The sequence below is a fragment of the Podarcis filfolensis genome (assembly GCF_964270895.1).
Source record: "Podarcis filfolensis genome assembly, chromosome: 10".
NCBI lineage: Eukaryota > Metazoa > Chordata > Lepidosauria > Squamata > Lacertidae > Podarcis > Podarcis filfolensis.
Genome location: NC_139612.1, coordinates 61,162,787 through 61,175,375, shown reverse-complemented (window position 1 = coordinate 61,175,375; position 12,589 = coordinate 61,162,787). Strand labels below are relative to the sequence as shown.

Here is a 12,589-nt window from a genome sequence, read left to right as displayed (position 1 = left end):
CAGATCTTCACTTCTTGAATCAAGTTGCCTAGCTTGCCACATGAACTAATCTCACCTAGTTCACTGATAATGCAACAAAGAGGTTGCAAAACACATCTCAATTCTGGCTTAATGCTAAGCTTGCCTTTGAGAACTGCACCCTCCCAAACGATTTCTCTGCAACCTAGAAATGTGTCAATTAACAGATTTTTCAGAAACCCAATCCAAGATTCCTGAGCTGTGCATTTATTTATTTTTTGAAACCTTGGATGTTCCATTTTGTGAAAAGGGGAATAAAATGGAACCAGGCCATTCATCATTATTTTTTAATTCTCCATTACCTAAATATTTGTAGATATGGTACAAATACCTTATTCAATTTAAATCACATTATCTTATTCAATTTAAACATAGATAGAATTGTTCAAAGTTAATGGTAATACTTATTGTTACAGTTGCCTTAGTAACAGAATTTCCTCATGCTGCTATCTCTGCCTTTAGATAATGTCAACTCCTTACGTCTGCATTTAGGTTAATATGCAAAATAGTCTATCAAACCGTAAAGGCTGATGTGTGGCTCACTCACTTGTTTTCTAAAGAAGGATCCACAGAAGGGAGGGGGTATCTCTGGTGTTTAAGAGTACTTATAAACATTACTTCCAGCAGATTTATCAGCAAATATGACAGGAGACATGGATATCTAGCAGTAAGGGGTGATAGCATCACTGTTATAAGAATCTGAACCATGGGGGACAACTAACAGTGACTCCTCTGAAAACCGCAGTGATTGGGTAGGGATATAAGGAGTCAGATGATCCCCAAGGTATTCTGAACCCAAGTTGTTAAGTACTGTAGCCTATAAATTAATATGGGAACCTTGAACATGAGCCTTTGATGTCAATATGGGAACCTTGAACATGAGCCTTTAATTCTACAATCCTGTAGAATACCCTGCTGCTAGAGATTTGGCGCCTTCTGTGCCAAAAACTTTTATATTCCGACAGGCTTATGCATCCCCCACAATAGTCTATGAGGTTTGTTTTTAATTTATTTTTTGCTTTTAACTTTTTTCTGATTTTATTATTTGGTTTCATGCTTTTATATTGTAAACCACTGTGATATATATTTTTATGGTACAGTGGAATATACATATTTTTAAAAATAAGATGTTAAGTAAACATTGAATAGATAAAAAGAATCTTGAATTAATGCAATATGTAATGATGGCCACCAACTTGGATGGCTTTAAAGGGGGATTAAACAATTTCATGGTGGCTATGAGTCATGATGGGTACAGCTATGGTGCCTTTGCATACTAGTTGCTGAGGATCAGGAGTAGGAGAGAGGGTGATTGTGGGTGTTTCGAAGAGGTATCTAGTTGGTTACTGTGGGGACAGAATGCTAGACCAGATAGGCCTCTGGTCTGACCCAGCAGGGCTCGTCTTAGGTTCTTGCTCAAAATAACTATGGATTTTTGGGGGGCAGCAGTGGAATGAGCTTCCTGAAAGCTGTATTAAACTGATTAATGGGGCACCAGCTATTACCAAACTCTAAAACGTTTAGCAGTTCCATATAGCATTCTTTAGGATGCAATTTATGTGACGAATGCTGTTGAGAATATCATCATATTGTGCTTCATTGAATTTTGTTAATGACTTGGGCTTGTAATTATTTTGTAGTTTGCAATTTGCCTTTCTGAGCTCTCACTCAGTCACTTTATTAGGGTATGATTTATATGAGAAACTTCATTAAGAGTGTTAATCATGGTGTCTAGATTGGAAATTAAAACATGCTCATCAAGATTACAAATGGAGGAATTTCCATTTTCCTTCTACATAAAGGCACAAATTAACATGATACTTAATTCCATAGCTTAACTTCTAGTAAACAACAGACACATGCCCCTTTTGTCTACCGTTAGCTGAGCTGCAAGGGAATAATTCTGCTCTGTTTAGAGGCCAAAACAAAGAAAAATGGGAATTTTCCAACTTCCTTCTTATGCTGTTTGAAGGGGGGGAAGAGACAGTGGCTTAGATGCTTTTATGGGCATCTTTTTCTCTTTCTGCCAGTCTAGGGCAGCGAAAGAAGCAACCAGAGGGAGAAAGTGGATAGGGAGAAGTTTGAAGAAAGTGAATAGAGAGAAGTTTTTCTTCTTCTGTCATAATACTGGAATTCAGGACATCCAGCGAGGTTCAAAGAATGTTGGAACACTCAGGGAAAGCAAAGGAAAGTGATTCTTCACCTAGTTAAACAATGGAATTCATTTCCCCAAGAGATAGCAATGGTTTTAGAGGGAGATTAGACAAAGTCACACCTTTCCATGGCTGTGCTCTACCTTCGCTGTCAAAGGCGGCATGTCTCTAAACGCCACTTGCTGGGAATCACAACTGGGGAGAGGGTTGCTGCACTCAAGTCCTGCTCTCCTGCTTCCCATGGGGCATGTGGTTGGTCACTGTAGGAACAGAGGGCTGGACTAGATGGGCCTTTGGCTTGATCTACCATGACTCTTCTTCTGTTCTTATAGGGGACAGGTGCCCCTAAAGCACACACACTCTGAAAATTCTAAAACATGCACACAGGCCCCCAAAGCCTGGCATCCCTTGCTGCAGTTCTTTGTTTTCTTTAAGTTTAAAAGCTGCAGAGAGGGGCTAACGGTTATGTATTCAGTGGTCGGTGTTTGCCTGAGCTTGAGTCTGGACTAAGGCTTCTGAGCCCCTGTGTTCTGATTCGATACATGGTATCCAATCACAGAACATTTCAGGATTTGGGCCTCTGCCAGTGGCCCTTAAACTCTGAGTTATGATTTGCAGCTTGGAAGTTTAGACAGCCAACCATGTTGGGAGTGGGAGTGGCCCAGGCCTTCAGAAATGTAAATAAGCAGTTGCTTTGCCCCTGTTGTCCAGTTCTGTTAATTCAATAAAGCTTCTTGTTGTTATCACTGTGTCTTGCCTCGTGGTAACCCACCTACATTTCACTAACTGAGTTCAAGAAATGAGGCTGGGGGTGGAGCCTGGGGGTGGGGTAACACTTTTCTCCCAAGCCATTTCCCTGCTTTCAGTTTTTCTCCTTCCAAGCTGTGGATTGCTTTGCAGGAGCAAATATCTAGGGGGACATTATGGTGTCTGTATGGGCTGGTCCACACACCCGCTTGTCCCGTGCCTAGGAAGCACTGATCCTAGCAGTTTTCCACTTTCTAGGAATGGATCCGTTCACAGGGATTTGCACCTGTGTTTCCCACACCCAAAGCCATTCCTCTGCCCACTGTACCACCAATGTTATAAGCTTTATCCTTGCTTTTGCATCCTGTAGGAAATATGTCAGGGGCTCACAGAACCTCTTTTGACATAAAGCTACAGTCATTTCCCCTGAACACAGCTCACTGGCTCCATCTCTCCATACTGTGATTAAAATCTTACAGTAGCATGAGGTGATAAATTAAGGTCTTAAATGTGTGTCATCCCTTCGTCAGGTACAACCAAGTGTGAAGGCTCCTTGCAGCATGTATATGCGCCAGAGGACTCTTTTCAGCCTTCAGAGATCAATAGGGGCGAGGGAGCAGACCCTCCCAGAACTCCTCTTCATATATTTTATTGCCCCTCACAGTGGCTTTGGTTGCCTGGTGTCCTAGGTCCCGGGCATGCCAGTTTCCTATGTTCAAGGAATACATTTTGTAATGGAGCATTGTGTCATGGGAGCCCCTTCTTGCAGCCTGAAGTGGTTCAGTCCAGGCACAGGCTGACAGTGGTTAGCGATAAATTCTGAACTACAGGAACTCATCATGACAGCTCCTATAGCTATGTCCCAATGAGGCAGCTGTTTTGATCTGTCATATGTTATGTATGATCTATCATATACACACACTCTCACACACACAAAACAGGGAGTGAGGCATAAAATATGGGGTCCTGATACTTTGGCTGTGGATGACAGCACAAAATGGCTGCTTTGGGCACCTAATGAAGAAAAAAAAAGAGATTTTTTTTTAAAAAAAGTTGGCAGTACTCCATACCAGCAAATACTGTCACAAAAAAGTGCTGCACAACATAATATCTAATTTAGTAGGATCAGAGTTGTATTCACTGATTCTTCCCTCTGACTGCATAGATTTGGCTTGTAAAACACACTGAGTTATAACAAAAGATCTTCAACCAACTAAAATGCAATCTCCAGCTTTTAACTAAATATGCAAAACAATCTTGTAAAGAAGACTTACCATTTAGCATGCTTGCATGAAAGGGGAACCCTGTCAAAGAGAAGGAAAGAAGTATTTAGCCTCTGCTTCCTCATTTCCTCTGATTTCCTCTATGCTAAACTGTCAAAGCCAAACCTCATTATCACCTTACTCACTTGTCAGAGCAAGGCCAGTTGGTTACCCTGGTGCTCTGGCAGATGATACCTTCTGCTCTGAAGAAAGGCTGTGAGCTGCCTTCACCTGCAGTCCCCTTCCAATACACAGACTTACCACCCATAAATTCTATAAACCCACAAATGAATAAAAACCCATATGGGGACATTGGAAAAACTTCTTTTATCGAAGATGGAAGAAGGCCAGTGTGTTCAGTTTGAGCCTAGGTGAGTCTGCAACAACGATTTTCTTCTTTTATATGAAATGCCACTGGAGAGTAGCAATATTTGAGAGGAGAGAAATGAAAGCTCTAGCCTGTTCCTCTGATCATTTCAGTCTGTTCCAGCCACCAGCTGAACTGAATGCATATATGTCAATGCTGCTTGCTGAAATAAGAGATGAACCCCATTTGTTCCCCAAAAAGCCTCACAAATTTTTCTGCGGTGATTCTTTTTAAGTCAAACGTGCTCTGGATATTTTATTTGCTGGATATTTACTGCACTGTATTTGAGACCTGTATTTCACATTCAAAAATGTACTAGTATTGAACTGCATTTTATGGTGACCTGGAATGATACTCTGCATTAGACAGTAGTTGATGGTTAATGTGCTATAGGATTTGGTGCCTGACTGTAACTGATGGTTGACCTGCAATAGTATTTAGTATCCACAACATTTTCCTCAAAACAAAGCCCAAATGGATTCGATAGGATTTACTCCCAAGTAAGCATGCATAAAAATGCAGCCTTAGGGTGTCTCCAGACTGTATTTAGAGGGAGGGATTCACATGCACACTGGAATTTTAGGTTTCTGTATCTAAAGTGGATTATAGTGCCTTAGTACAGCACATCTCCATTGAAAAAGAAACTGGACATTTTCTGGTTTAGAGGGAGAGAGGGAAATGCATTGAGAAATGCAGATTGACAGGAAGTACAGGAATACAAGTAAATACCCCACAAATAAAATAGGATGGATGCTCCTTGTCAAATAACAGCCCCAGAAACACATTGGAATGAATGCTCAATAAAGACCAGATTCTGAACACCTCCAGATGTTCTTTTTATGGTGCATCATGATGATTTGTTTCCATGGTGATATTGGGGTGGGTATACGTGATCCTGCGTTGAATACTGTTTGTGCCTTCAAAAGTTCTGGGGTGGACATACAGTGCATGTCCCATAACCTCCTGCTGAAATTCTGCCACTTATCATACCAATGTTCTGGACTGGGAGTGGACGGGAGGGAGGTTGTCTGCCTTTTGTTGCATTGTAGCACAAGAGTGTGCCTCCCAAGCAATAATGTGGTAACACTGGGGGAGCATCACAGAAAAATTAATACATCAGAATGATGTGTGGGGATTCCAGTACAAGGCACCACTTAATGCACTACTCTAGTGTCAATGACGTGTATCAGAATACACCTGCAAAAACAAAACAAAACAAAACAGGGACCCATATTCTAACCACCACATATACGGGTCATGTGGAAGATCCTTTAGACTTGCTCTGATTTCAGTAGGCATCAAATATGAATTCTCATCATACACTAAATGTCTCAGATGGGGAGACGACCCTTAAATTTGTTGGTAAAAATTCACAGACAATGTGCAAATTTGAAATTGTGTATTTGAAGTTTGATTGGCAAACCTGGCAAGTTCAGAACATTTGCAAATATTTGTTCTGGCTTTAGCTGATATCAACACAAAGCCGTCATTGTGTGGGAAATGTTGTTCTGTGCCAAGTTCACAGAGTGGCAAAGGCTACTTTAGAAATTTGCAATGCCTTAAACAGAGAGCTGAATAATATTTTAATGCAATTAAATAAAAGCCATAAATTAGCACAGACAAAGAGCTTCTCTCAGATGCAGAAAGATTTAAATTAATCATTCTTTCTCCAGAATTACCTTTCATTTAAAATATTGATTTCTTTGATTTTTTTCATAGCAAAAGAAAATAATGAACTCTTGATGGAATAACCTTAATTGCATCTTGAGCTCCTAAAGAGATAGTGCTGTTCTAAATGCTGGGATTTAAATGGCTGCTTAAGGTAATAAATGCATATAATGAATGAAAATTAACAATTTTATGTCCTGAAATTGATAGCCTCAAATAATATACTAAAATTTATTGATTCTGTGGAACTTACTGTAATTCCATCTCTACAAACCCTGCTTCAACCTGCTTCACATATGGAAATTCTAATTAAATTGTTCAAGGATCACATATTTCTTCCAGACTGTCATTATTTTCAATCACATACCAGCAAATTCAGGTCACATAGTTACAGCTGTTTGGGAGATTGTGTGCAACAAGCCCAATTCCCCAAAATAATGTACTGTACTTTTTGCAGTAAGGAAAGTGGTGGAGAAATGCCCCAGAAAGTGTGGAATAACATGCTTGATGCAACTCTGTCTAACTACCCTATCAAACAAATCAGAAGGAATGCTCAACAAACAGGTTGCCTGGAAGCACCCATTGTCATAATTCTCTGTAGCTCAGGACACCTGGTCACCTTAGACAGGAAAGGCAGGATCCACCTGGGAGAACCATGGCTACCCAATATTTAAAATGAGCCTAGCTAGGGTAGCAATATTTCAAGAGGACAAAACCAGAGCATGAACCAGAACCCAGGCCGAGTGTGCCAGAGCCAGAGCCTGAACCCAAGCTGCCCACACACAAATAAAAAAGATCAGAAATAAAACCCCCAAAACCCAGACAATTGCTTTAACTTGTAAAAATCCCCTTTGTGTGAGCAAGGAGACTTTACCAATTGCCAGGGGAAGACATCGTCTGCATGGACAGAGCTCTACTTCCCAAGGACAACAGCAGCAGCTTTGCTTTTCTGTAAAATTTTGAATGGCAGCTGCTGCATCCTCCCTAACCCCATGGTACCGAGGAGCAGCTATTTTTCACTGCCTTCATGGCAAACATTTAAGTATCTGAAAGCTATTATCATCGCATTTCTTGAATCTTCTTTTCTGCATGCTAAACATATACTGTAGCCTGATTCAAAAGTTGACATTAAAGCACAACAGGGAGCCATAAAGATGGGCCTCAGTGTTACTCAGTGATTCAGCAAATAGAATAGGATACTATAATACAGACACATGCTTGCTGATTCCCTTTAAACCACCACCTCAGTCCTCCACTGGCACTAGCTGTTTCTCTTGCTTCTGCAAGACAATCAGTGTTGAAAGGGGAGGAAGCCCATTTCTCCCACTGCATGGGAGAGTTTGCAACTCTATCTCTCCTGTCTCTCTAGTGATTCCTCCCCCCACCCCACAGTAAAATGTAGAACAGGGTTTCCCAAACCTGGGTCTCCAGCTGTTTTTGAACTACACCTCCCATAATCCCTAGCTAACAGAATGAGTGGTCAGGGGTTATGGAAACTGTAGTCCAAAATCAGCTGGAGACCCAGGTTTGGGAAACCCTGGTGTAGAAGGTAGTATAGAGAGTGTTAGTTTAGCAATCGGCTGCACTGATTCTCCAGCACAACTTGGTGCTCTCCAGCTGTTTTGGTCTGCAATTCCCATCAGCCACTGCCAGCATGGCCAATGGTTAGGTATGATGGGTTCTGTAAGAGGGCCACTGCTAGTGAAAGCTGGTCCATTAGGGCAAACGGGGCAGTGCCCCAACAACCTGTTTGGATTCCTCCAAGCCAACCTGCTTCCTTACTTACAGTGGTATCTCGGGTTACATACGCTTCAGGTTACAGACTCCGCTAACCCAGAAATAGTACCTCGGGTTAAGAACTTTGCTTCAGGTTGAGAACAGAAATCGTGCTACGGCGGTGCGGCAGCAGCAGGAGGCCCCATTAGCTAAAGTGGTGCTTCAGGTTAAGAACAGTTTCAGGTTAAGAACAGACCTCTGGAACAAATTAAGTACGTAACCCGAGGTACCACTGTATCCAGTCCAGGGGGTGTCACTGGCTGACAGATTTCTCCTCCTCTTTGGTTTTAGTGTTGCGGCATACACACCAACCCATTAGTAGCACAAATATAGCCGTCACCTTGCCCAACCTGAAATCATTTATGGTTGTTGTGAACATGCTGCTTTGAGACCCTGCTCTCCATAAGGGTGGATGTGGTTACTCCATAAGCTTTTGAAAACCCACACATGCCATAGGTGAATTAAGGAATTGGTGATTGCAGGGCCCGATTTAGGTTTGATGAGGCCCTAAGCTACTGAAGGTAATGGGGCCCTTTATATGTCCAGCTGTCCTTTGTCAACAACAAATTGTCGCTGTGTTTTGTGTTGAATATATGCTATATGGTAATTTATGGCCTAATAGGTATCTAAAGCCATTTGCACATAACAAATTAGAGCCAACACAACACAAAACACTGTTGCTGTATGTAGGTTTCATTTTATTTATTTTTTATCTTATATTTTGGAAATGTACATCCAGTGTTTTTTTCCTTTAATTTTTTTTGGGGGCCCCAAGAGAGTGGGGCCCTAAGCTATAGCTTGTTTAGCTTATACGTTAATCCGGTGCTTAGTGATTGCAATATTGGTATATGCTCACGCACAATGTCATCGGGCAGGTATAGATACATGCCCCCCACTGCAGAACAGCCACCATCCAACATGCACAGGTGTGTGTGTGTGTGTGCAGAATCAACCTGCAATGTGTCACTGCCCACGCCCCAGAATGAAACCAGTTTCTCAATAAGTGATTTTCAGGGGCATTTCCCCCCCCCCCATAGATCTAGATTGTGTGTGGAATACACAGGATAAAAGCAAGCAAACAAACCAAGAACCTGGTCCCTAAAGATTCTAGCATAGATATGTATATGCAGCCTCTGCCTCAAGAAACATTTGTTCTTTTACCAGGAAGCACCTTGAAACTTGGTGTACATGCATGCGGACGTGAGCTGTTTTAATATATTGATGGGGAAACTGTTTGGTTTGCCTTAGAAAAACCTTGTCTGAAAACATTTGCATTCTTCCCCTTTCTTGCTAAAGATTTCTCTTTTTTTGAGGCTACAGTTGTGCATCCCCCATTTTTATTCCTTTAACTGTTTGGAATATTAACTCTTCTTCAGCTCAATAGTGGAGATTGATTCAAATGAAAGCAAACACTTTCCAGGGCTAATGCATTATGCAGTCAGGGTAGCAAAAGATTACAAGTCTAACCAGGTTTAGTATTCACTCATTACTGCGGAGGTCAAACATGCATACCTGTATCTAGTTCCATTAATGTCTGTTATTTTGCCAGCCTCAGCCTCTCTTAGAATTCTTAGAGCATTGAGGAGGTTTCCGCCCCCTTTTCATTTATTTTCAGAGTTGCCCTTGTAAAGGAGGCTTGCAATCAGCAAGTGTTTTCAAACAATGCTGTTGAAAGTTACTTTGAAATCCAAGGCAAGCAAAGCAACTTGGCAACTCAAAGAACAGTCTGGGAAGTGATGTGGTCTCAACGCTTTGGATGGGTTGATAGGCAGGAGTAGCCATGTGGAGGCAGCAATGCTTCTGTCTGCCAGTTGCTGGAAACCACAGGAAAGGAGTCCACTCTTGTGCTCAAATCCTGCTTACTGGTCTCCTACAGGCAACTGTTTCGGGCACTGTGACAGAGGCACCAGGTTGCCCCCAAGGTTGAGAGGTCCCATGTGACAATACACACTGTCTGGAGGAGGCCAAGCGCTCTGGAGAGCTGGTCACTGAAGCTGTGATACATGCGATGCGCACTGGGTCCTTTCAGAATTGAGGGGGCCAAGGTGTCTTCGGCTGAAAAAAGGCTTCATTGATCTGTTTGAAGGGTTGCCCAGTCCAAACCCAGTTTGAACGTAAAGAACCATTGGGAGGGAGAACAGCAGGTGCTGTCATCCATCATCATCAGTTAGCACCAGGACAGCAGGCTGAGCAGCCATGCAGTACACCTGATCGCAGTTTCCCCCCACTATGGAGAGGCACTCTGCATTTCTGTTTAAATTATAGAAACCTGCATCTATTCATATAAATTTATGGAAATCTGTGCCCTCTTTTTTAGCTTCCACTTTTGGTGATTCTTTCTTTGACAATGTGTAAATGGCCACTTCAGACTCAAGAGGCCTCTTCTGTGTATAATGAACTCTCCACGCCAATGGTTTCTCCTCCTCTCCTTTGCAAAGTCATTTTGCTCATGAAGTTAGGGGAACAGCATGGGGTGGAGCTAGCTAGCGGCAGGTGCTCATTTCTAGTTGAATGGAAACTTGAAGTGGTCTGGGACCAACTGAAAATGGGTCAAGGCTTTTAGAATGGAGGTGGTGGTGGGGTTGTATTCCATTCCTCACTCCTTTTGAAGCTCACCAGCATCACTGCTTCCACCACATAAGCAGCCCAATCCTATGCATGCTTACTCAGAAGTTCCACTGTTTTTAATGGGTAATTCTACACAGGAGTGCAGACATAAACTCTGTGGCTTCCTTTACCCTCTGTTTTTATGTTTGCAGTTTCCACCGCTTCTGCTAGCTTTTAATTGTGGCATGTTCTGCATCTATATTAGACTGTAAAATCATTTTGGGGAGGGATTTAGACTAAGATGGACAAAGACTTCAATCCTGTAGATCAAGGTTACATGGTTTCCTGCATATGCTTTGGACTACAGCTTTCATAATCCATGACCATTGGCCATGCTTGCTGTTGTTGATGGGAGCTGTAGCCCATAACATCTTCTAGAGCAGTGGTTCTCAACCTGCGGGTCCCCAGATGTTGTTGGACTACAACTCTCTTCATCCCTGAGCTCTGGCCTTGCTAGCAAGGGGTGATGGGAGTTGTAGTTCAACAACATCTCAACCCACAGGTTGAGAAAGTCTGTTGTGGAGGCTACTTCTGCTATACATTTTTTCCCCAGCCTAAAGGTGTAATTTTCTACTTTTTTACCCAGGAATCAATCCATTGAAATCAGTGGAACCTGCTTCTGAGTAGACATGCACAGGATTGTGCAGTCAGTTCTCATGACTAACTTGGATTGCACCCACACCCTTTTAAAAGCAGTACAGTATTGCTTAGTTCTTAAAACGTTTCTCTCTTTTAGCACTAAAAAAATGCTGTAACCTTCTTGTCACATTCTATTCTTAGGCTTCCAGGTATCTAAATAAAGAAAGTAGCACCCTCCTTCTTCAGTTTTAATCTGCTGTGAACTACAAATAACACCAATGGGGGGTGGTGGTAGGGAGGAGGTTCCTGTGTTTTTATTTTTCAAACCTATATCACTGTTTAAAATTTGCATAAACACTGTAGAGGAATATTAACTTCCATTATTTATGGTCCTGTAGAACTTCACAAAGATGTGCCTGGCACTTGATAGATGACGATTTTAAAGATAGTTCAGCTCACATCATAAATAACCGCAAAAGGTCAGAGCTCCTCCTTACAGTAGCCTCTGAAGAGGAGTGTACTTAAAGAGGGAATAATTTCCTGTCAGTATGGCAACATGTTGCCAGAATTAATTGTAAGAGAAATAGAAATACAAGCCTGGCACACTGCAAGAGTTCTGTGCTTTGGAGGCGGAAAGGCTAAATTTCTGTAGATTGCTCTTGGCTTTTATCTTGTGCATCCTTTTCTTTTGAGAGGCAAATAAATAAATAAATGGAGGGCAGCAGCAAATACTAACAATCCCAGCAACTGAGGTAAATGTCAAAAGGCAATGAGGAACGAACACACACACACACACACACATACTGAAGCACTGCAGAAAAGTTGAATTAGGCCTGAGTATATGATATAAATTCTGCTCTATGGTAACTGTAAAAACTGTGGTTCAGGCTGCTCAGCCATTATGGGCTTCCATGGGCAGGAAGGCCTCTAGCCTTTCTTTTCTTGCACACAAGCCACAACCACTGGATTGCTCATTTTATAGTGGCTTATTAGTGACAGGGTGTTAATCACAATCTGTTTCCCCACCGAATACAGTCCCTACTGGGCTTTGGCTCAGTTAGAATGTCAGTCAAGATGTGAAAGCCCAGGAGCAAAAAAAACAAAAACAGAAAAATGAGGATGGGGGGGGGCCCAGGGGCATAGGAAGGGAGGCGGGCCGCCCCAGGTTCCATCATGGAGGGGGCGACAAATTATCAAGGAGAGCAAGTGTGGTGTAGTGGTTAAGAGTGGTGGACTCATAATCTGGTGAACCGGGTTCGCTTCCCCGCTCCTCCACATGCAGCTGCTGGGTGACCTTGGGCTAGTCACACTTCTCTGAAGTCTCTCAGCCTCACTCACCTCACAGAGTGTTTGTTGTGGGGGAGAAAGGGAAAGGAGATTGTTAGCCGCTTTGAGACTCCTTCGGGTAATGA

At 42.3% G+C, this 12,589-nt stretch overlaps 1 protein-coding gene across 1 annotated transcript in view; it reads right to left on the bottom strand.

The window, feature by feature from the left end:
- LOC310743127 (uncharacterized protein) overlaps positions 1 to 12,589 on the bottom strand; it is a 133,746-nt gene that overhangs the window by 35,219 nt on the left and 85,938 nt on the right. Inside the window, exon 3 of the mRNA XM_083573252.1 lies at positions 4,193 to 4,222. The gene's annotated coding sequence lies outside the window, so the exon portion shown is untranslated. The remainder of the gene's footprint in view (positions 1 to 4,192; positions 4,223 to 12,589) is intronic.